Genomic DNA, 25,331 nt, shown 5'->3' on the forward strand with positions numbered 1-25,331 from the left:
AACAAGCCACTCCCCTGCGCAAGTTGCTCCCTCAGCAAACCACCATCAGGCTGGCTTCACGCCCTCTGCTGTGTCCACTGATCTTAAAGTCTTTATTACACACTGTAAACACGTCCCAATCCAAATCAGACCGGCCACCCACATTGAGAGATCTGCCTTCAACCAAACTCCCAGACCTTACGAATACCAACCCCTGGCCTCCGCTTCCACACACGTGCAGGACTCGGCCGGGTGGCACTGTTCCTCCCAGCAGCGGGCAATTTCCACGGCTTCGCGTGGTGGACGGGCCATCAGGGAGGACTCTTCAGGAATTGGGCACCAACAACATTAGCTTCCCAGGCAGACAGAACAGCAGGCAAGACAGAGCCCAACGTGTCTGGGATCAGAAGGAAAGGGGATGTGGCCGAAGTGATGATGGCAGAGGCAACCCTGAGCTCTGGCTGGAGATGTCTGCATGGGCCAGGCCCCCGTTCCCACATGATGGGCCACCCCCAGATCACTGTGTCAGGATCAGAATGCCACAGACCATGGGAAGGAAGCAAGGGCAGCCTGGAGGCAGCAGGTAGGGAGGGGACCAATTCCCCACCACCCCATGTTCCTCCTCAGGGCTCCTGGGACCTGCCTGGAGGCTGTGGCTGCGCTGTCCCTGGGTGTCCTCACTGGAGGCCGTGGCTGCTCTGTCCCGGGGTGTCCTCAGTACCCTCTTTGTCGTTTCAGCCCCTAATACCTGTCTAACCACTCTGCGTCCAGCTTTCCTGCCTGGGCCCTAACGCCCCTCCCACACTGCCGTCCCACCCCACACTGTTCAACTTCAGCTTCTGATCTAAGTGAAAGGGAAGCCCAGCAACTCCAGGCCCCACCGCGTGGACAGAGGGCTAGAGGCTGGCAAGAGGGGCTCACGGCCATGTCCACCTTTGACAGTGCCTCACCAGGCACCCTTCCCATGGCTGTGTTTAAACATTTCTCTTTCCCATCAGACTGTAAGGCTCTGTTATTTAACGTGCCGGAAATCTTGTACAGTTTATAGATGTGTAGACCAGCAATGGCCAGGCTGGTGAGCTCAGCATGCTCCTGATCACCCCTTCCCATCATCAACACTCAGTGAGCTGGGGCTATTTCCTTCCCTTTCCCCTGGCCCAGGCCACATCTTCAGGCCAGAGACACGGTTTGCTGCCCCATATGGCTTGGGTCAAGTTCACTAGCCAAAGCACTGGGAGGGGCTCAGTGGGTAGGCCCTGGGCACCATGGCTGCCACAAGGATGGTAGAGGCTGCTGGAGCCCCCTACTCCTCCAGCCCCACTGGCCCACCTGCCAGAAGAGGAGGAAGCTACCTGCTCTTCCCAAGCTTGCCAGGTTCCAAGAGTCCTCTGTTAAACATGGTGGCTTTGCAGGAAGAATACGGACCTCATTTGTCAAAATGCAGTAGAATAGAAAAAAATTGTAAGAAAACCATGCAGCAGCAACATCTCAAAAGAGCGAGATGGTCAGCAGCAAGGAGGGGAGGAGGGGAGGCCACCATCTGAAACCATGCATAAAAATAAACCATCTGCCTGGCCGGGGTCCTCTTCCTCTACTTGCTAGAAACACAGAGTTCAAGGTAAAAATGGAAAAGACAATGAGTTTCACTTCCACAGGCCCCAACAGCTAGCAGAGAATCAGACCTACTCACCCTGGGCTGGCAGGACACAGGCATGGGGCGGGGAGGGCTCCCGGGGTTCATAACCGCAACCATCCTGGAAAGGGATCAGCACCAGACAGTGTCTGGCATGGCTGCGGCCCTCCCCATCCTTCTCACCATTTCCCAGCGAGTAAACACCAGACTCAGGCAGATGTGAGTCAATGCTGAGGACCCTGGTGCACACATGTGCCCGTGTCGTCTGCAAACCTGGGCCCTGGGCCTGGGCTTGGACAAGCCTGTCATCACACAGTCTGTGAGACCTGAAGGGCCTTCACTGGGCTAGAGCAACCTCCGATGCCCACCAGGACTGTGCTCAGCAGCATGAGGGCCCCTGCACCCCTACAGCATGGCTGCACAGCCTCTGCCTGACCTGGAACTGAAGCCGCCCAGGAGGAAGGCCGCTCTTTTCCCCAGGAGGTGACTCACAGCCCAGAGCCCAGCCCCATCAGACCCCCTAGGCACTTCTCCACAGCTTCAAGAGTGAGACTTCCTGGTCAGTGGCGGGATTATGACCACCCACACTACCCCCTGGAAGGAGGCCGGGTCGCGAGGTGCCCTGGAGAAGAACAGATGCCAGTGCTCAACTGGACACACAGTGCAGCCACAAGTTGTGTGTGGGCTAAACAAGGAGCTTAATCAGGGCCACCGGGATGCCCAGGGGCCCAGTCTCCAGCCACCTTCCCATAGGACCTGGCTGCCCTGTCCACCTTCTCACTGACCTCAAAGCGGGTGTACCACGGTCCTGTTGTCCCTGCAGAGTGGAGCCTTCAGCTGTCTGACAGAAAATGAGCCCTCCCAGTAAAGCGCAGCGTGGACTCCACCCGCCCATAATAGCCACCCGGGAAGCAGGTCGGGCCAGCAGCCGCCGCCAGAGGAGGATCTGCCCGGGGTAGGCGGGTGGCAGACAGCCCTGGCCCTGCAGCACCTCAGCCGCACCCCACCCTATGCCTGCCTCTGAGCTGGTGGCCAGGACCCGGCTGCCTCCTGTCCTGGCTGTTAAGTCCTGTGTGGGCCAGCACCTGAAACTCTCTACCCTCCCTCCACAGCATGGGTGGGGCTGAGGTCACCAGTGGGTAACTGCAGGCCCTGACCTCCTGGGCTCCCTGCATGGGTGTGCCCTGCCCTGCTAGAGCTGTGCCATAGAAGACGGGGCACAGAGAGCATTTGGGGACTGTGAAGTGCCAGTTGCCAGAGGTGCCCAGGGTCAGACAGCCCTGGGCCAGGCACAGACACCTAAGGTGCAGTAATAGCTCACCCCACTGCATGCCCATGCATCCCCCCACCACAGGCAGAGTCAGGGCACTCATGCCCAAAGGAAATCCAAGCAAACCAAACCCTGACACGAACGGTTCTCTTTTCATTGCTCCCCCCATAATAAACCTGCCTCACATTTATTGTCCTGGACACTTTGCCTTCTAGAAATTATACCTAACTACCATTGACAGAATTCTGCATCCATCTGATGGTCTCTGTTTTCCTGCTTCACCTGGGCCTCCCTCACCACCTTCACGGCCTCTTCCCTGGCTGCCCCTCCAGCACAGCTACAGTGCACCCGCCCTTATCATGCTCTGCCCAGTAGTCACAAGGAGAAACACAGGCAAACACATACAGGCATACGCAGGAGCACTCCTGCCATCACGGCTCACAAAGCACGTCAACACACACGGAGCACGCAAGGGGACTCCTCCCAGCTATCAGCACATGCTCTGCAGCCGCTACTGACGGGATATGGGCACGTGAAGAGACAAGTGGGCCAGCGAGTGGGAAGGAGGATCCCCAGACGGAACCCAGTTTACATGAGACCCTAACAGACCACAGAGCTGTCGTTCAATTCATTGGTCAAAGGACGGATTATTGACTAATTAGTGCTGGCACACTGGAGGGAAACACAATTGTCCTCCCCCACCCCAAGCATATTATTTCATGTTAAAAGCATTCTAGACACGTTCAAGAGTTTAATTCAAACACACAAAACAAGAAAACTCCTGCCAGAAAATCCCCAGACAACCCATGTAATCTTCTTAGAAAACGCTGGTAGCCACCAGCCCTAAGAGAAGAGAGAGACACATTCGACCATAAAATGAGTTAACCTGGACAGCAAATGATACATTCATAAAAGAAACTGGCACAGAAGAGAATTAGGAATAAATGTGTCCCAAGCAGAAGAAAGAAGATCAATATCTATAACAAATCCAGGGCTCCTGGAGATTGTCAAGAGAGGGCTGAACGTCCTGACAGAACAGGGTCACAACACACAACAGGCGATTCACAGAAGATCCAAACGGCCACAGAACATCCAACAAGGATGTGACACTCACCAGGATCTGGGGGGACGCCATCAAGGCCACAAAGCTGTCACTCTGTCCCGAACACTGACAAGTCGGTCTATAGTGTCTCACGCCACCGCCGAGAGAAGGTGCTGGAACAGGGAGCTCCCCGCACTCACAGGGAAGGATGAACTGTTGGATCTTTTCAGAAACGGATCTTGCAAGATCTATTACAATGAAGTGACACGGCTCTTTGGACCGTGAGCGCTGCTCCCTGAAACCCGTGCACTGAATGACAGATCCAGAGCACGGCCAGGGTATTCACGGAAGCACTGTTTACCCTGCCTGTATGGTTTTCGGGCGGCAGCTCTCACCAGTGACCACAAACTGGATGGCTTACAACAGAAGTGTGTTCCCTCACGTTCTGCAGGCCAGAATTCTGAGATCAGTTTCACTGACCAAAATCAGGGTGTCAGCAGGCCCATGTGCTCTCTGGAGGCCCCAGGGGAGACTCCCTTCCTGGCCTCTTCCAGCTTCTGCTGGCAGCAGCGTTGCTTGGTTTGTGGTTCCTTGGTTAGTCAGGGTTCTCCAGAGACGCAGAACCAACAGCACGTGCACAGGGAGAGACAGAGATTTATTATGCGCTCGGCTCACGTGATTATGGATCTGTCATCCACAAGCCGGAGACCCTGTGAAGCTTCCGTTCACAGGCAGTCAGGCAGGCGAACTCCCCGCTGACTCGGGGAGCCGGGTCTTTTTGTTCTATTGAGGACTTCGACGGATTGGGTGAGGCCCACTCACTTTGGGAAGGGCCACCTCCTACCCCACCTTCTACTTTGCACGCCATACCCAGGCCTCAGGCGAGTTCGCTACCCATGCTCCCAGCATCTGCGTCCACCTCAGAGGTCTCTGTAGGCTCAGCTGGGGGTGCCATGCAGGACAAGCACTGCACCCCCAGCAGGAGATGAGACGAGACCCTCATGTCCCGGACCCCCTCCCTTCCAGGCCTTGTCATGTGTTCTATCCCTGCGGGTCTGCCCATCCTGCCTCCCGGGCCATGGCTTTCCTTAATCTACCGATTCTCATGCCAACCTCACCCAGGAATACCCACACAGACACCCAGAATAGCACCTGACCACTTACCTGGGCACCCCGAGGCCCAGCCCAATTGGCAGATAAAATCCACCCCACACCCACCACGACTGTAGCCTCTGTGCCGTCTGTGTCTAATCTCCCTCTGCTGCCTCTGAGAAGAACACTTTTGAGTGTACTTGAGGCCCACCAGATAATCCAGAATCACCTCCCCACCTCAAGATCCTCAACTTACTCCCATCTGCAGACTCTAACTCTATATATAAAGTCACCCTCTCAGGCTCCAGGGGTTAGAACCTGGTATTTTCGGGGGCCATCATTTGTCCTACCACAAGGGGCAAAACCAAAGAACAAAAACATCCTGAGACTGACTGACTGGCTCTGAACAGGGCCTGCTACAAGGCTATGACCCCACCCTACTCAACATGGGCTAAAAAAACAAGACACACCATCCCGTCTCCATGATGACCACGGGGCCTCTCTCGGGCCGCCAAGGAGGGCAGAGGGTAGGCTGCCTCCCAGGACTTCTCCGGGGCTCTGAGGCTCCCTGCACAAAGGAGCAGCCACTTCCCCTCGGCAGGGGTGTGGGCCATCCTGGACGCTGGCGGCCGCACCTTCTAAAACAAGGCAGCAGCAGGAGGAGACTGAGGCGTGAGAGGGGGGTTGTATGCCAGGCACGCTGGCGGGGGAGGAAGGTGCCTCCCCTCAGGGTGCACCTTCCCCTCCCCATGCCACGCTGCACTCAGGCCTCAGGCGGGCTCCCTGCTCACACTACATCCAGCTCAGAGGACTCGAAGTCTCAGCTGGGCGTGCCCCTGTGGGATAGGTGCTGCTCCCAAAGACTGCAGAAATAAGAGGAGACCCTCAATTCCCCAGATGCCTTCCCTTCCGAGCCCTGCCATGTGTCCTATCCTTGCGGATCTGTCCATCTCACCTCCCAGGCCCAGACCATCTCTCCCACCGCAGCCGACAGCCAGTCCAAATCCCGACCCTCCCTCGCACGCTATCTGTCTTTCCAATCTCAACAGAGGCCCCCGAAGGCTGGTCTCTCCTTGTGACCCTTGCAGGCCAGCAGGCAGCAGGAGCAGGTTCAGACACATCCCTACCTGACAGCGAAGGAGCGAGGGCATTCTGAGGGGGCCTGCCCTGGGAGAGCTCCATGCCCCAGCTCCAGTCAGGACTAACCCCTGGGCTAGTCCTCAGATGTCTCCTCAACTCCAGGCTTAGGTACCCCACAGCCTCCTCCCCACTAATAAGCACCTCAAGCTTCCCGTGTCCCCAAATCATGCTCCTCACCTCCCTAAAGCTGAGACGTCTCTGAGAGAGCCCAGGCGGAAGCCCACGTGGAGCCTCCATCTTTCCTACGGTTCAGGCCAAAACCCAGGGCATTCTGTGCCCCCCGACCCACACCATGACCCACCCCAGATCCAAGCTGGCAGCAAGTCCTCCTGGTGCACCTCCAAATAAGCACCAAAGGGAGCCACTCCTCATCGGCACTGCTGCACCATGCCCGCACCAGCACCGCTCTCCCAGACCACCTCACAGCCTCCTAACCGGGTGCCCAGCACACCCACCATGGCCCATTTTCCTCAGAAGCCGGGGGTCTTCCCCAACCCCCTCAACCTCCCCAACCCACCACCTCCTCTCCTGCCCCTGTCCTTCCTGATTCTGCCTTGGCCCACTGCCCTCCCCACCCCCACTTCAGTGCCCCCCGTGCATACGGTGCTCCTCCCCAGGTACAGGCATGGCGCCAGCCTTGGCTCCATCAATCAGCCCAACTCCCCTTACAGTGCCTATCTCATCTCTTTCTCTGCTTTATGTATTTATTTATTTGTATTTTATTTGGAGGTATTTATTTGCATAGGGTCTTGCTCTGTCACCCAGGCTGGCGTGCAGTGGTGTGATCATAGCTCACTGCAGCCTCGAATTCCTGGGCTTAAGTCATGCTCCCACCTCAGCCTCCTGAGTAGCTGGGACTACAGGTGCATTTCACCATGCCTGGCTAATTTTCTATATTTTTATAGAGATGGGGGTCTCACTATGTTGCCCAGGCTGGTCTCAAACTCCTGGCCTCAAGTGATCCTCCCGTCTCGGCCTATCAAAGTGCTGGGATGACAAGAGTAAGCCATTGCCCCTGGCATCTTTTTCTGCTTTATTTTTCTCCCTTGTAACTGCAATCATGCCTGACCCATTGATCTCCTTTGGGGTCTGTCTGCCCCCACAGTAGACTAATATTTCCTCTGCTGACACCCCACTGCCCAGGCATATGGGACGCGGGGCAGGAGCTCAGTGAATTGCAGCATGGCAGGCCATGGAGGACCCACCCTCCCCGAGCGATGTGGGATAGAGACAGGGAGGCAAGGTATGCCTCTCCAGACCAGCCAGGCCCCCCAGCACCAGGAACAGGCTGCTATGGGGGCCACAGCCCGCCTGCACTCTGAGGAGCAGTGATCCACACAATGGCAGCAGAGAAGGCGTAAAACCGCGAGGCCTCTGCACATGGATGAGAACGTGTCAGACGCACCCAGAAAGCTATTCAATGAAAGGGCTTGTTTCACAGGCTCCACTGGCGGGCATGACAGCATTGCCCACATGTTCACTCTCTGCAAAGAAAAATGGGCCCTTTTGAGGGATATAAATAGCCTGGCCAGATGTGGGAGTGCCTGAGGGGCTTTTCCCAGGACTCTAGCGTGTGTCCTGCAGCTGCATAAAGAGCAGCCCCTCAGTGGGACCCCCAGGGGCTGCCAAAGCAAGTGCAGGTCAGGACTTGAAAGGGTTACATGGAGACCCTCCTCCCACGGGAAGGCAGGATGGGGCTCATCACAAACCATCACTGACCTGCAGGCTGAGCACGCCCGTTGAGGCATTCAGGGTACAGCTGGGACACGGAAAATCAGCGGCAAATCCACTGTGTAAGTCTTACCCACAGAAAACAAGGAGACAGAAGGCCGGATAGCACGGGGCCTTTTGGGGATGGGTGTGCTCACTGAAAGCACAGGCCAGGGAGCCCTGCAGACGTACAATCTCAGTGGTGAAACCGGGCTATTTGGTAAGGCCCAGCAGGCTATTTTGTAATTGTCTGCACACATGCAAAGTAATAGCATTTAAAGCTGGCTAAAAACACTCTCAAAGCCTGATATGGTTGTTACAAGTCACTAGCTCCCAACTACAGGGGCGGGGCCTGGACAGGAGAGGAAGTCAAATCCAAGGGCACCAAAGAACAGTTTAGATCCTACACCTACCAGGCAAGCCACAGGTATAATTTCAGATGTTCCCAGAAGTCATGCTAAAACACTAAGTTTGTGGCTTTTGCTCGCCCTCTCCTCGAGGATCGAGGGACTGGGAAGGGAGGCAGAGCAGCGGCTCAGGGGAAAGGAGGCTGCCGTGGTGGTGGTAGGAGGAAGTCAGGCGAGGACGAGCAGCAGGAGCAAACTATCGCCGAGGAGCTGGTCATGACCAGGTAGAAGATGGGGGGCGACATCACCAACAGGGTACTTCGGTCCTTGGTGGAAGCATCTAGTTCAGGTGTGTCAGTACTGAGCCTCAGTGAGAAAGGTGATGCCATCATTATGCAAGAAACAGGGAAAATCTTCAAGGAAGAAAAGGATATGAAGAACCGGGCGCGGTGGCTCATGCCTGTAATCCCAGCACTTTGGGAGGCCGAGATGGGTGGATCACAAGGTCAGGAGATCCAGACCATCTTGGTTAACATGGTGAAACCTCATCTCTACTAAAAATACAAAAAAATTAGCCGGGCATGGTGGCGGACACCTGTAGTCCCAGCTACTTGGGAGGCTGAGGCAGGAGAATAGCGTGAACCCTGGAGGCGGAGCTTGCAGTGAGCTGAGACCGTGCAGCTGCACTCCAGACTGGGAGAGAGAGACTCCGTAAAAAAAAAAAAAAAAAAAAAAAAAAAGGAAAAGGAAGAAAGGTATTGCTTTTCCCACCAGCATTTCGGTAAATAACTGTGTATGATGTCACTTCTCCCCTTTGAAGAGCGGCCAGGATTATATTCTCAAGGAAGGTAACTTGGTAAAAATTGACCTTGGGGTCCATGCGGACAGCTTCATCGCTAATGTAGCTCATACTTTTGTGGTTGACGCAGCTCAGGGGACCCAAATAACAGGAAGGAAAGCAGATGTTATTAAGGCAGCTCACCATTGTGCTGAAGCTGCCCTATGCCTGGTCAAACCTGGAAATCAGAACACACAAGTGACAGAAGCCGGGAACAAAGTTATCCACTCATTTAACTGCACGCCAACAGAAGGTATGCCTGTCACACCAGTTCAGGCAGCACGTCATCGATGGAGAAAAAACCATTACCCAGAATCCCACAGAGCAGCAGAAGAAGGACTGTGAAAAAGCTGAATTTGAGGTACATGAAGCATAAGCTGTGGATGTTCTCGTCAGCTCAGGAGAGGGAAGGCCAAGGATGCAGGACAGAGAACCACTATTTACAAACGAGACCCCTCCAGACAGTATGGACTGAAAATGAAAACCTGATGTGCCTTCCTCAGTGAGGTGGAAAGGCATTTTGATGCTACGCCGTTTACTTTCCGAGCATTTGAAGATGAGAAGAAGGCTCGGATGGGTGTGGTGGAGTGCCCCAAGCGTGGACTGCTGCAACCATTTAATGTTCTCTATGAGAAAGAGGGGGCATTTGCTGCCCAGTTTAAATTTACAGTTCTGCTCATGCCCAGTGGCTCCATGCTCATAATCAGTGGTCCCTTCCAGCCTGACCTTCATAAGTCTGAGATGGAGGTCCAGGATGCAGAGGTAAAGACCCTCCTCCAGAGTTCTGCAAGTCGAAAAACCCAGAAAAAGGAAAAAAAAAGAAGGCCTCCAAGACTGCAGAGAATGCCACCACTGGGGAAACATCAGAAGAAAATGAAGCTGGAGACTGAGGTGGGTCCCATCTCCCCAGCTTGCTGCTCCTGCCTCATCCCCTTCCCACCACACCCCAGACTCTGTGAAGTGCAGTTCTTCTCCACCTACGACCGCCAGCACAGCGGGGGTCTCCCTGCCCCCACCCCAGTTCCCCAACCCACCCCCTTCCAACAACAACCAGCTCCATCTGACTCTGGTCTTGGGAGGCGAGGCTTCCCAACCACAGAAGACTACTTTAAATGAAAAAAAGAAATCAAATAATAAAATCAGGAGTCAAAATTCATTGTCTTCAAGCCCGTCTTTCTAGCCTTTTCTACTACTCTCTGCTTGGTCAAAGTTTGTGACCCTACAATAGAACAGGGCTACATTAGCCACCACCACCGAAAACTCGGTTAAATTTTTTTATACTACTCTGATGTCAGCATTTTTCCACCTGTTTGGGGCTTTTTCCTTTCTTTTCCATTTTCCCCAAGTATTTCATCTGGCTTCAAATTGTTTTTATTCAGTGTGGCCAACTCCTCATCTGATTCAGGCTGTCCAGTCAGGCCCCTCCCATTTTAGGAGCTGGAGCCTTCATTTACGAAGCGATTCTCATCTATGAAATGGATCCTCATTTAAATCTTTTTTCTTCCATTTTCATAAAGCTGTAAAGAAATAATCCATCTCCACCTTGCCCTTTTCTCTGGAGTGGGTCTTCCCTCGCTCCATCTTACACAAACCTGAGCTGGAAGCTCAACTGGTTTTGTTCCCTGTTTGAAACATTGTGATCTCCCTCTCTTGAAAGAAAAACCGAGAACCAGAGGAGTAGACTGACTGAAGATATGACTCCTGGCTTTCTGAAGCTACGGACTTGGATTGGATTGCTGGGGGTTTGTAGAGAAAGGTGACAAATGTCAGTACCTCTGGCATGCTGTCCCAGGAAACTAGGGCTCCCACTAACTTATGAGGTTTTTAAACACATTGACAATGACATGGCATTAAAATAAATTTGGATTTGCTCATTAAAAAAAAGACTAAGTTTGGTTTAGTCATATATTTTATCTAACCCAATACACATCCAAAATACAATCCTTCTACATGTCATGCACGCAGGTCATGAACAAGGTAGTGCATCTTGCCTTCTGTGTGCAAACTCTCTGTAACTGCTCGAGTCATCTCGGCTCTGATAGCCACACTTCTGGTGCTCCGTGTCAGGTGTGGTGTCCAGCTAGGATACTGAACAGGGACCCTATGAGGCATAGGGAGGCAGTACCACCCACACAGCCACTGGTAGGAGGAGGTGCTATGGATCTGAGTGTGTTGAGGGTGTGGAAGCTTCTGGTTACTATAAATGAACCCTTGGCCGCTGGCCCCTCCTGTGTGCAAGAGGCAGCTGGATGGTGCTAGTACCCTACATGTCCTGACCTGTTTTTTTGTTTTGTTTTGTTTTTTGTTTTTTGAGACGGAGTCTCGCTGTCACCCAGGCTGGAGTGCAGTGGCAGGATCTTGGCACTACAAGCTCTGCCTCCCGGGTTCACGCCATTCTCCTGCCTCAGCCTCCTGAGTAGCTGGGACTACAGGTGCCCACTACCACGCCCGGCTAATTTTTTGTACTTTTAGTAGAGATGAGGTTTCACCATGTTAGCCATGATGGTCTTGATCTCCTGACCTTGTGATCCGCCAGCCTCGGCCTCCCAAAGTGCTGGAATTACAGGCATGAGCCACTGTGCCCAACCTTTTCAGTCAGTCGCCCAGGCTGGAGTGCAATGGCGCGATCTCAGCTCACTACAACCTCCACCTGCTGGTTTCAAGCGATGCTCCTGCCTCGGCCTCCCGAGTGGCTGAGATTACAGACATGAGCCATCATGCCCGGCTAGTAGAGACGGGGGTTTTGCTATGTTGGCCAGATTGGTCTCGAACTCCCGACCTCAGATGATCCGCCCGCATTGGCCTCCCAAAGTGCTGGGATTATAGGCATGAGCCACCACGCCCTGTGTCCTGTCCGTTAAAGCAGCTTTGGGATGCAGAGCTTGACCATGCTTCCTCTGCAGTGACCTGCTGCACTCTAGACTGCATGGCTGATCTCCAAAGCCAGGCTTCAGAGAAGAAAGCTCACATCGTTCATCATTAGTCAGAGCAATGCCCAGGACCCTGAGTGCCCACCAGGGATGGGGTCCTGGGCGTTTTCCAGATAACAGCCTCACAGGACTGCAGCAGAGGACCTGGGACACCCTCCTGGGCCTCCTGAAACATGCAGAAGTAATTACCTCCCCTTTCAGAGTCATTTAATTAAATCTACAGTCTTTCTGCTCTCAGCTCTGTGAGACGTGGAACTGTACCTGCTAAAAATAAAGCCCAGCTCCTACGAACAGGGCTCCATCCCAGTGCAGGTGAAGCAGCCCTGCCTCCAAGCAGTGGGGCACACTCAGACCCTAGGGAGGCTGGGCAGCACCCACACAGTGCACTTTATGAAGACTGCAGGGTTGTTTGAAATTAAGAAGGGAATAGGCCGGGCGCGGTGGCTCAAGCCTGTAATCCCAGCACTTTGGGAGGCCGAGACGGGCGGATCACGAGGTCAGGAGATCGAGACCATCCTGGCTAACACGGTGAAACCCCGTCTCTACTAAAAATACAAAAAAAAACTAGCCGGGCGAGGTGGCGGGCGCCTGTAGTCCCAGCTACTCCGGAGGCTGAGGCAGGAGAATGGTGTAAACCCGGGAGGCCGAGCTTGCAGTGAGCTGAGATCCGGCCACTGCACTCCAGCCGGGCGACAGAGCAAGACTCCGTCTCAAAAAAAAAAAAAAGAAATTAAGAAGGAAGAGCTTAAATGCAGGTGGTATCAAAACAACAACCAAACCCAAAGGAATTCACTTTCTGCACTCAACTCCCTATAAGCACATGCAAGCGTAAGAGTTTGGGTCTAAGAAATCACAAGCAGGACACAGCATTGTATCCTGTGGCTCTCTGGCTCCCCTCCGCAGATGTCCAAGCCAACCTGTGCTCCCTCCTCTGAGGACGCAGAGCCCTTTGCTGCCTGTTATACCCATGGTTCTGGGGCAAGCTGCTGGAAGGCGATGGCCCCCAGGCTGTGTTCCCAGTCATGTCCAACAGGCCTGCAGTAAAGGCCCCAGCACCGCAGACCAATCTAAGCCAGGCTTCCCGGAACCATCTGGTCCCAGCCCTCGCTGGGTGGACACACAGCCCTGACGGTCAGGTTCCTGTGGAGACTGTCCTCTTTCCAGGACCCAGCATCAGAGGGCCTGGCTCACAGTGACACTGGGAACCACAGTGCCTGCTTTGTCCCCACCCAAAGGCCGGCAAAGCTGCTTATATGAGCCACTTCATGCTGGGAAAAGTCCCTTACAAGTTATTTATGCTTCCACTTCAACCCAAGTTCTAGAATATATGTCTTTTATTTTTTTTTTTTTTTTGAGACGGAGTCTTACTCTGTCACCCAGGCTGGAGTGCAGTGGCGTGATCTCGGCTCACTGCAAGCTCCGCCTCCCGGGTTCACGCCATTCTCCTGCCTCAGCCTCCCCAGTAGCTGGGACTACAGGTGCCTGTCACCACACCCGGCTAATTTTTTATATTTGTAGTAGAGACGGGGTTTCACCGTGTTAGCCAGGATGGTCTCGATAGGATATATGTCTTAATCTTCAGCATGTCCTTTGCAAATGGTCTTGTGTATGTAGACTACCTATGATGTGAAAGCTGCAGCCAGGAAGATCCCAGCCTGGACAAGACCAGGAGGGCAGAGGCACCCCTGAGGCAGTAGGAGTCACAACCTGGCTTTCTAAAGGGACACAAGGACTTACATATCCTGCTTCTTACAGCTAAAGTCACATCTGGAAACACCTTCTAACACAGACACACCTGCATCAACCATTAATCCACATCTCCAGGAGTGGCCACAGAAGGTGGCGTAGAAGTAGCTGAGGCTCCCACAGCTTGGTATGACGGACGGGGTCAGCCCCCCAAGATTTTCACTTCCTACTCTATTTCCACACCAGATCTAGCAGGAGTGGGCTTTGGGGGCCCTGGACAGGTGGGCCCTCCACTAAATCAAACAGAGCAGCTTCTTCTGATGACCTCTTCTCTTCTGGTTTCATCTGAGCACGTAAACAAGCTGGAAACGAGAGACCTGTACAGGTGGGTGCTGAGCCAAAGACGGTCCCTCCCAGGGCTACTGAGGGCACCTCCCATGCCCAGTGAGAGTGTCAAACTGAAGTCGGTGCCCCATGGTGACGGCAGGGTGTGAGGCTGAGGGCGGCATTCTGCACAGGGTGAGTCCCCTGGAGCCTACAATCCTGCACAGCACAAGGACATGTCCTGTACCAGCCCAGGCCACCTTCGGGGTGGCAGAAAGGCACAGCCATGCCACAGTACCCCCAGCCCCGAGCTGACCCAATGGGTCCCTGGCACAGGACTCCACCCAGGCGTGTGCCCAGCACAGGTGAGGAAGCCCCGCCCCTCGAGGAAGCTGCCAGGGTGGCTGTGCCTCTTCACAGTTACAGAGAAGGAAACCGAACCCATGAAGTGGCCGGCCAGCCTGTGGCCCAGCAGCCCTGCAGGGCGGGCAGCCCCATCCCAACAGTTGGGAAGGGGTGGGGACAGGGCCAGAGAAAATGGGTGGCCTGGGTCATAGCCGACAACCACATCAGTTCATCACGCTGTGCCTCCATGGCCTCATCCATGACAGGGAGGGCCCCAGTGCCCTCTAGGGTTGCCATGACATGCGGGCTCGCACCCACATGCTGCCTGTGGCAGGGCCCGTGTGGCCTGGTGCTCTGGAATCTCAGACAACAAGGAGACCCTTCTTCCACTCTGAACATTTGAAGGGCAGGGGTGGGAGCAAGGGTGCAGCAGCCCGGGGAGCTGTCCCTGCCCACCTCACCCCAGCCCAAGCCACTGTCTTTCCCAGATCTCCCTGAACACTCCCTGAACATGGGGCATGGGGGGTGTGAGTGACTGGACAGAAGAGAAGCAACTGCCCACCGGCTCCCGAAGACCCCTAGGGTCGGGTGAAAGACCACCTTCAACAACCCAATATGAACTCCTAGGCGCACCAGTCTTCACAGGACAGTCCAGGCAGGGGCACCTCCTCAACCGGGGCCCTTCCCTTCCCGCCAGGGAAGCCGGTGCTGAGGCTGGGCACTGGGCTCACCACCAAACAAGCCACACCCAGCATCGCCTTGCTGATTGCCTCCCCTGCCCCCACCCACTCTGACTTCCTCTACAGCCGCATCCCCTAAACAGACCCTGACCACTCCAGGCAGAACCACCTGAGCTTTCGGAGACAGGCCTTCCTCCCTCACTCTCCGGACACCTGCCTGGCAGGTCACACAGTGAACAGGCATCGCTGCTGACTGAGGGACGGAACACCAGGACAAGACATTCTGAAGAGCCAATTCCAAAAGGAACCATGGCTCTGAGGCAGACGCCATCACTTACCAAACCATCAGTGTCGTCAAACATTTCAGCACACGCTTTCTTTCTACTATCTGGTGTTAGCAGAGCCTGAAACAGAGTTAGAAAAGGGTGCATTTTAGCAGAATAAACTACCAGATTCCCTTACAATATACATACACACAATTCCATATCCCAACACTGTGCCAAAAATGTCCCCCAAGGACTACAAGTGCATCGTCCTAGAGAACCGTCAGTCACAGGGTACAGCTTACCTGGCCAGGTGAGACCAGAGGAGGCATCACAGCTAACGGACAAGGATTAGCAAGAACTGGGAGGGAGGCATCATCAGTACCTTCCTTCACCCTACCCATCTCTCTCCTCCCCTCTGCTCCTGGCCAGGCACCAACTCGGCAGAGAGCCTCTCCTTGGCACAGCACACAATCGCTGAGCGTGAGCTGTAGTGCAGGAGGCAGCCAGGGTGGGCCAAGGCCTTACCCAGAAACCCTGTGACCCCCAGTGAAGGCGTAGTCAAGAAGGACACTGTAGCACAAAGCTCCAAATCAGTCCCTAATTTAAAATCACATATGAAGGCAATGTCAGTGTTAGTACTCAAGATTCTAACACTTTTTAAGTTCTAAAATTAATTACATACTTAAAAACCAAAATCAGGAGAAAAAGAAGGGGAGGAGAAGGAGGGCAAGGAAGAGAGAGAGAAGAAAAGAAGAATCCAAACAGGAACCAGAATTTGGGAGGGTTTTTCTTTTTGAGACAGTCTTGCTCTGTCTCCAGGCTAGAGTGCAGTGGTGCAATCTCAACTCACTGCAACCTCCGCCTCCCGGGTTCAGTGATTCTCCTGCCTTAGCCTCCTGAGTAGCTGAGCTTACAGGCGCATGCCACCACACCCGGGTGATTTTTGTATTTTTTTTAGTAGAGATGGGGTTTCACCATGTTAGCCAGGCTTGAACTCCTGACCTAAAGTGATCATCCCGCCTCGGCCCAAAGTGCTGGGATGACAGGCGTGAGCCACCACGTCCAGCTGGGAGGGTTTTTTTTTTTTTTTTAAACAATCTTAAAAGTAGGGGAAGGCTTACTAAAGCCCCCGCATAAAGGAGAAACATGAATCAACACGCTGAGAAAATGTAAAGGGCTCCTTCCTTCGTCACTGGCCTCCTGAAGCAGAGAGTGAGCATCGCAAAGTCCCCACCCACAGGGCACAGAGCCGCAAATGGCAAGTGAAGGGACAAGCTGTTCGATGTCATTAATGATGAAAGAAACCAACCGAAGCAGGTCGTTTTCATGTTTCTGATGAGCAGCAACCTACAGAGCTGAGCAACCAGAGCCCGTGATGAGGCGGGGAAACGGGCGCCCGACAGTAGGGTAGCAGACCCAGTGTGACCTGACTGTGACACTCGGGATGCTCCTGAATCACATTCCACTCGGACACAAAGCTACACCGCGAGGGTGCTTCCCGCATCACAGCAAAGCCATGGAAACCTTCAAAGTCCATCAGCAGCCGACCAGAATCAAATAAATGGTCTATCCAAACGCTGAAGTCTATGCACCCATTACAAAGAACAAGGAGGTCAGCTGGGCACAGTGGCTCACGCCTGTAATTCCAGCACTTCGGGAGGCCAACATGGGAGGATCGTCTGTGCCCAGAAGTTCAAGACCAGCCTGGACAACACAGTGAGACCCCATCTCTACAAAACATTAAGTTAGCCAGGCATGGTGACATATGCCTGTAGTCCCAGCTACATAAGAGGCTGAGGTGGGAGGATTGCTCGAGCCCAGATGTCAAGCTGCAGTGAGCTATGACTGTGCCACTGTACTCCAGCCTGTGCAACAGAGTGAGGCCCTGTCTCAAAAAAACAAATAAACAAAAAAACAGGCCGGGTGCAGTGGCTCATGCCTATAATCCCAGCCCTTTGGGAGGCTGAGGTGGGCGGATCACTAGGTCAGGAGATCGAGACCATCCTGGCTAACATGGTGAAACCCCATCTCTACTAAAAATACAAAGCATTAGCTGGGCATGGTGGTACACGCCTGCAGTCCCAGCTACTTGGGAGACTGAGGCAGAAGAATCGCTAGAACCCATTTGCCGGAGGCCGCAGTGAGCTGAGATCGTGCCACTGCACTCCAGCCTGGTCGACAGAGCGAGACTGGGTCTCAAACAAACAAACAAACAAGAAAAAACAAAAAAGAAACCCTGAGGAGGTTACCTTGTGTGGAAAGGGAACTGCCCAAGACAGAATAAAAAGGCAGGCTGTGGAGGGGCGGCCAGGGCAAGCGCACCACTCCACGGTGGCCTTATGTATGCACGTGCGTGGCTGCACAGGAAACACGGGCTTTTGGGAGGAGAGTCCAGAGAGCAGTAACAGGTTTTTCACGCTGTGCAGTGGCCTAGGGATCCGAAGGCAACTTGCTCCCTACATTTCTGAGTTTCCGTATTCCTGCCATTTGTACCCTGCACACTGCAACAGATACGTACCACAGTCGCCCACAGAGCACCACCCCTTTTTTTTAGTGGAACCTACAAATTCCACATGGTGCATACACCCTAAGGAAGGCCAACTCATGGCTGGTCACACAGTTCCCTTCCTGGTCCCACCTAAAAGACTGGCTGCCACACACACGCCACACACATGCCACAAATATGCATTACATGCATGCATACAGGCACACAGACACCCATCCATGCAGACACACACCTACCCACACTTACATGCACACACGTATACACCCATCCACACAGGTACACCAAACACCCACCCATGTAAGCACACATGTGTATTCACATACAAAATCACACACAAACCTACAGAGACACACATATGTACACATGCACATATATACATCCAAACATGCACATCCATACACACTCAGGCACACACACATGGATATACATATATGCACACACAAACATACATGCACATCTATACATCTAAACACACACTCATATACACACATGGATACACATGCCCACATGGATACACATACACACACAAACACATGCACAAACATATGTACCTACATGCACACTCATATAAAGACATACCACACACACCCATATGTACTCATATACACACCTACCTACACACATGTGCCTGCCCACACATGCACACTCAAACACACACTGTGCACGGTCCTTATTCTCTTCCCAAGGGAGCAGCAGCCCAGCATCCCCACCCACTCACACGCTGGGGAAAGAATCACCTCCTTCCTCCTCAGCAGCTCAGAGGCAGGTTCTGAGCCATCGCAGCCTCCTGGAGACCCCATGTGCCTCTGGTCAGTGGTTCTCATACTGCCGCCTGGAGCAGAGCCCCAGGCAAGGATCTGCGTGCCAGATCTCTGGGCCCCAGTTGGAGCCCAAGCCTGGTAATGCTCGGGGGGACCCAAGAACATGCATTTCTAACGGGCCCTCAGGTGATGCTGCTGCTGCAGTTCCAGTGAACAGCGTCTGGTCCCTGGGGCATCTTAAGGGAGTCAGGGTTTGGATGTGGCTCATTCATTCTGTCGGTGAATGCTTTTTGCTCCTTTTGTGTGCCAAGCTGCATCAAAAGTCCCTGGCCCTCCTGAGGATGCAAAGAAACAACTGGAGAGGCATTTCAGGGAGTGAGATGCTGATAAGGCAGGAGCACATCAAGGTGAGGAAGAGCCCGCAAGGGTGTTGCGGGGGCGTCTTATTAACACTCCTGAGGGTCTTATCCTCCTGGATGAGAAGCCTGCAGACCCAGAGCCTCTTCCCTGCAGCTGTCCCTGCTCAGCCCTGGGTCCCAAAGGGGGCTGACCCTCGTCCTCCCTGCAAGCCTTGGGGGCTGCCCCTGTGTGGCAGGCACCTTCCTTCCTATCTCCACCTGGCTCAAATGCCCTACCTAGAAGCAGGGACCAAGGTCCTCAGCTGGTCAGAAAGGCCCACACGCCACAAGACCTAGGCTGAGATTTGAGGGCCCATGTGGCTAACACGAGGGAGCCCAGGCCAGCATCCAGTTACCAAATAACACACTCTATTCTGTGTAAAACTCTGGGTGACAACTGCAACAATGCCACACGCTCCTAGAAAACAGCAGGAGGTAAGAAATCCCCTGTCCACGGTGCTCCAGAAACAACCACTACAAAAAAAAGCCCTTGCCCACAGGACTGAGCCAAGGCTCACGACACCCCCATCCACCCAGGATAAGGCCAGACACAGAAACCCGCCAATGCCTGCTCTGTATCTCTCCATGACCAGTGGCACCGTGCGTCCCCTGCCCGCTCCCAATCACTCACAACAAAATGCTCATAACCAAACTTTGCTTCACTCTGTCCTTCTCCAGGTCCCTTGGGCCCCACGGAGCCAGCGCAGCCCTTCCTGAGAAACAGCTGGCCTGAGAAACAGTAACACGTCCTCTGACCCTGCCACCCTCATCCCATATCCCACCTCTGGTTCTTCTAAGCCTCATCTACACCACCCTGTGCTTTGGCCTAACCTTTGAGACACGCGTGATCCCATGGTCAGCGTGTGGCAGGCCCTGGCCCCTACTGTGATAGTCCATTCCCTCCTTTGCATACTCCTAAGAAAGCCTTTTCTTACTAAGTCTGGACTTTTCATTTGACAACTGCTTACTGATTACAAACAACGTGAAACTCCCAAACGTGTCACACACCCGTGCAGTGGAGGCACAGGTGAGAGCTTTGATTCTGCCTCCTGTGAGACCAGTACTCACAGGTTTAACTGAGGTTCCGCCGGTTCAGACCAACAGCTCATGAGATGGCTCAGGAATATGTCAGAGATACCCCAGCCTCACATGCACAGCTGGTCCTGGAGGCCGCAGAGCAAGGAAAAAGGGGAGAAGCAACACTGAAGGCGAACCACACCCCTCACAGACATGGGCATCCTACACGCCCGGGAGAACCCATGCCCTCCAGCGTGGAACTCAGCACACTGGGCATTTTGTGTAAGCCGCCCTCCTCCTGCAGACAGGCAGGGCCCGCTGAAAATGACACCCAGCCTCATATGTGGCCACCATGCACACCGAGGGGGAGGACGGAGCAGGTGACCTGCTGTCCCATACACCCTGCAGGAGAGAGAGGGCTCCCAGGGCAGACAACCCCACCACCTAATCTACAGTCACGCTCGGGGACTCTGCTGGGCCCCCCAGCACGCTCACGAAGCCCCAAGGTCTCTCTTCTAAGATTACTGCAAACTGCAACTGAACGCAGGAAAGAAAATATGTATCTCACTGGAGGTCAGAAAAATGCAGATTAAAGCAAGAAGCCACTCTCCTCCTACAAAATGACCAGAGAAAATAATCACAAGGCTTGAGGTGGTGTGCAAGTGTGAGCCCCTCCCTGCTGTCGATGACTTTTCTAGCAAGCAGCATGCCAGGGATATCAGGAACCTTACAAGGGCACCTCTTAGCTATGGGCAACGAGCAGAAATTGGGACCAGTAATCCCAACAAAACGTTTCACCTCATATACGCTTGACTCTGTGAAACTGAAAGTCCCCCACAGAGAGGAGCACGTCAATAGGTAAAGCAGCAGTCTGGCTCCAAATTGTATGTGTGCGTCTTTCACACGGATGGCTGCGAGCGAATGGCTGCAGTTCTGAGTCCTGACCACTGAGGAGGCAATGGTGACTCATCGCCCTCCCAGGACAGGTGTGGGCACCACAGGAAGGCTGCCAGAATAAACCTCCAAACACTTTTCTTCTATACTAGGAGAGTAGCATATGGATAGAAATCATGGTATCCTGGACATCCTAAACCCCCAGAGTCCTGGGACGCCTGAACCCTAGGGCCAACGTGTATTTCTTTCTTTCTTTTTTTTTTTTTTTTTTTTTTTTTGAGACGGAGTCTCGCTCTGCCTCCCAGGCTGGAGTGTAGCGTGCGATCTCAGCTCACTGCAACCTCCACCTTCCGGGTTCAAGCGATTCTCCTGCCTCAGCCTCCTGAGTAGCTGGGGTTACAGGCATGCGCCACTATCCCCGGCTAATTTTTGTATTTTTTGGTCAGGCTGGTCTCAAACTACGGACCTCATGATCCGCCTGCTGCGGCCTCCCAAAGTGCTGGGATTATAGGTATGAGCCACCGTGCCTGGCCTGATGTGTATTTTTGGAACAACAAATGGATAATTTTAAGAAGGCTAGGATGAGTTTTACCAACGTGCTTTTCCTAGTGATTCATCAAACATAGTTTGGGTTAAGAAGGGAAATTCTCAGACTTTGCTGAAGTGGGGCTAAAGTCACTCCCTCTCTGCCCGGAGTGGTCTGCACACCCAGAAAGAAATGCCAGAAATCACTTGGCGTGAGTGCGTTGCAAATTCTTGAAACTTGATTTCTCACAGGTATAGATCGTCTGGCTAACTCAGTCCAAAATTTAAATATGGTGCTATTATAATTCACAGTAACTAAGACTATCATCTATACATTAATATACGGCACAAAAGCCCACAATGCCAGCTTCCACAGAGAAGCAGGCTCCAAGGGAAGTGGCCACCAGCGCTCTCTGTTTATCACACTGATGTGAGCAGCAGCAGGCAACCGGCTGATAAAATGTGGAAATGTTTTTTCCCTGTGGCATACCCATATAACAAGAGTCGTGTTTTCTTTACAAAATAGGTGGGGTTGTTTTTGGCAAAATGATGGAATGTTTTCAATTGGAAGCAGTAAAAATTCCCCAATACCAGTCTACAGCAAACAACTCAAAACAACAACAAGCGAACACTACCTCCTATTTAGAGCTGTTCTAGCCAGAGGCAGTGGCTCATGCCTGTAATCCCAGTACTTTAGGAGGCCAAGACGGGAGGATCACTTGAAGCCAGGAGTTCAAGACCAGCCAAGGCAACAAAGCGAGCGCCTGTCTCTACAAATTGAAAAAAATTAGCTGGGTGTGGTGGCATGCACCTGTAGTCCCAGCTAGTTGGGAGGGTGAGGCAGGTGGATCACATGAGCCTGGGAGTTTGAGGCTGCAGAGAGCTGTGATCATGTCACTGCACTCCAGCTGGAAAAAAGATCAAGACTGCTGGAAAGAAAGGAGGGGAGGAGAGGGGAGGGCAGGAGGGGAAGGGAGAGGAGAAGAAAGCGAGAGAAAGGGAGAGAGGGAGGGAGAGGAGGAAGGAAGGAAGGAAGGAAGGAAGGAAGGAAGGAAGGAAGGAAGGAAGGAAGGAAAGAAGGGACGGAGGAAGGAAAGAGAGAAAGAAAGAAGGCTTCTAGCACTCTCTTCTCTGCATCCCCGTATCCACTTCCAGGTGTCCAACGTCTTGAGTTCAGACTGGGGAATACCAGATGGGGAAAAATGGCAGACTCATGCTCAGTAGAGGAATACTTGCAATTCTACTCTTCCTCCCCAAACCACCTGCTGCTATATTCTTTTCAGAATCTTTGAATAGCTGCTGCCTGCATTTGCAGTGGGAAAGCCACAGTGGAACATGCTTAACCCATCTGATCAACCAAGCCCATTTCTGAGCTAAAAATCTACTTGAGGCTCACATCAGCGATCTTTTCATGATCCATCTGGTCCTCTTCATAGACGGGGTCCATTGCCCGGTGCTAAATCTGTTCAGCAGGGCTACTTGAGGGCTTTCCATGATCAAGTCCCAACCTCTCTCTTTCTCATCCAGGTCATGACCAGCCCTTTGTTGCTGCTGCTTTTTCACTTTTGCAGCAGAGGTGGGGACGTACTAAACTAATTAGCGTCAACCCGTCTCCAAAGTGTATTCACAACACGTCTCTCTACGTTGTGTTTAAAGAACCAAATGGTGGGCCGGACATAGTGGCTCACGCCTGTAATCCCAGCACTTTGGGAGGCCAAGGCAGGCAGATCACGAGGTCAGGAGTTCAAGATCAGCCTGGCCAACATGGTGAAATCCCGTCTCTACTAAAAATACAAAAATTAGCTGGGTGTGGCAGCGGGCACCTGTAATCCCAGCTACTTGGGAGGCTGAGGCAGGAGACTTGCTTGAACCCAGGAGGCGGAGGTTGCGGTGAGCTGAGATGGCGCCACTGCACTCCAGCCTGGGTGACAGAGCAAGACTCCGTCTCAGGGAAAAAAAAAAAAAAAAAGAACCAAATGGTACCAACTAGAGCCAAAAGCTTAACTTCAACCCTTGCAGTCATGGGGGCACTTTCTTCACTTTCCACCTTAGACACGTGCTTTTGGGGTTCTATGTGTTTTTCTTAAATTTCAGAATCAGAACACCAGTCAAAAACGGAGAGTGTGGCTCACCTTCCCCCACCCTCAAGAAAACTGCCACAAAACCACACTGTGAGCCTGTTTCTTCCTCTCTTCTCTCAGATGCACTATGCTCTCAGGGACCAAGGACAGTTTGTTCTAATCATGTTGAAGATGTAAAATAAAAATACTTAATTATAAATTGAATTATTTCACCAAGATGCTGCCTGTGAGAAAAAAGAAAATAGGAATGACTGGAAATCCTGCCTTCCCACCTGGGTTTCGGATGATTATAAACAGCTGGGGTGGGGCTGAGGCCCACAGGGGCAAGGCAGCCACAGTGCGGGGGCCGAGGAGGGGCAACACATTACAAGTCCAGCAGCAGGGCGCAGCCAGGCTGCCTCTGGCCACCTCTCCAATGCCCAGGATCTGGACAGGAAAAGGAGTTCATCAATAAAGAGAGACCCCTCAGATGTGGGGTGCAACACCCCAGCTAGGAAGGACAGCAACGGGTCCTCTCCCTGCAAGATCATGGGAACAAAGGAGAGGACAGGGACACTGAGGACAGGGTTCAAAACCCACTGGTCTCCCCAGAGGAAGCGCCCCCAGGGGAAACTGACAGCAACTCAGTAAGTCATGGAGGTCAACCATCAGAGAGAGAGGTGAGAACTAGACAAAAACCACATCCTCATTCTTTGGGTCCATTAGGAAATGGGCGGGGTTGCAGGAATCCTCAGCCTCCTGGACAGGGCTGGATAAGCCTGAGTTAACACAGAGCAGGGGGGGTGGAGGTGCGGAGAGCACCCCCAGGGCGAGGGTCCTGCTTTCTGCTCAGCTCATGGTGACATCTCTAACACAAGTATATGCTGGCTCTAAATTATATTAGCTTGTTTGCTTTATTTGGATGCATCTCTGTTTTTGACACCATGTCCTCTCCAAAGCTGTAAACATCTCGCATGCTTTACAAAGCACTGAGCACACAGTAATTAACCCCATACTCGCTGACCAACCTGTCAGGGGCAAAGAGGGTCAGCCCAGGAAGGGGGCACATTTCCACATATCACCCAAGAACCTCTCATGCTGGCTCAGAGCCACAGACAAGACTGGGAAGATCTACCCACGGAATGCTCCTCCTTGCCCTCCATGACCAGATTCTCACTTTAAAAAGAGCCCCTAGTCTGGTGCATCCCGTAAAGAACAGACAAGAGGGGCCTAAGTCCCCAGGAACCAGCACCATCCATCCAGTGAGAATGCTGGCGGCACAGCCCAGGGGTGATGGCTGCTAACGGGTCACTTAAAAAAATGACCATGCGTTAAAAACATTGTTAAATCATCACTCACAAGAGAACCAAGGAGGTGTCACAATCTCTTCAGAGGAGAAGTTAAAGAATCACAAAAAGACATGGAGTTGGCTGGGGGAATGGGGATGGATTGGGCCATGATGGATTGATAATTAGGGGGCTTCCTTTTGGGGTGCTGGAAATGTCTTCGAGCTAGAGGTTGCACAACACTGCGAATGTACTGTCATGGAACTATTTACATTCACTTCAATGTGATTAACTTTATGTTATGGCAATTTCACCTCAAGAAAAAAATAATACAGAGTAAAAGAATATTGACATGGATTTCCAATAGACACGATACCAGCTTTTTCCATGAGGAGTCAATTGTCTCGCTAGGAGGCTGAACCCATTTGCACACTTAGGGACAAGGATTATTTGCTTTGCCTTCAGATATCTATGACTTAGAGAGCTGCACAAACACAGGTGAGCCCTAGGCGGCCCCAGTGCTCCATTCAAAGGCCGCTTATGCCCAAGTCCAAGGTGGAATGAGGAGAAGATGGAATCCACAGGTTTAGGAGGAAACTGGC

General features: G+C 52.9%; 1 protein-coding gene and 1 pseudogene across 7 annotated transcripts in view; one reads left to right on the plus strand and one right to left on the minus strand.

The window, feature by feature from the left end:
- SEMA4D (semaphorin 4D) overlaps positions 1-25,331 on the minus strand; it is a 135,665-nt gene that overhangs the window by 79,439 nt on the left and 30,895 nt on the right. For all 6 annotated transcript variants that reach the window (XM_023194555.3, XM_023194557.3, XM_023194552.3 and 3 more), the window contains one exon: positions 15,355-15,420. The gene's annotated coding sequence lies outside the window, so the exon portion shown is untranslated. The remainder of the gene's footprint in view (positions 1-15,354; positions 15,421-25,331) is intronic.
- LOC111527957 lies at positions 8,977-10,205 on the plus strand (annotated as a pseudogene). The gene has a single exon (XR_003306646.2). The product of XR_003306646.2 is annotated as a proliferation-associated protein 2G4 pseudogene (transcript).

The sequence above is a fragment of the Piliocolobus tephrosceles genome, chromosome 14, assembly GCF_002776525.5.
Source record: "Piliocolobus tephrosceles isolate RC106 chromosome 14, ASM277652v3, whole genome shotgun sequence".
Lineage (NCBI taxonomy): Eukaryota > Metazoa > Chordata > Mammalia > Primates > Cercopithecidae > Piliocolobus > Piliocolobus tephrosceles.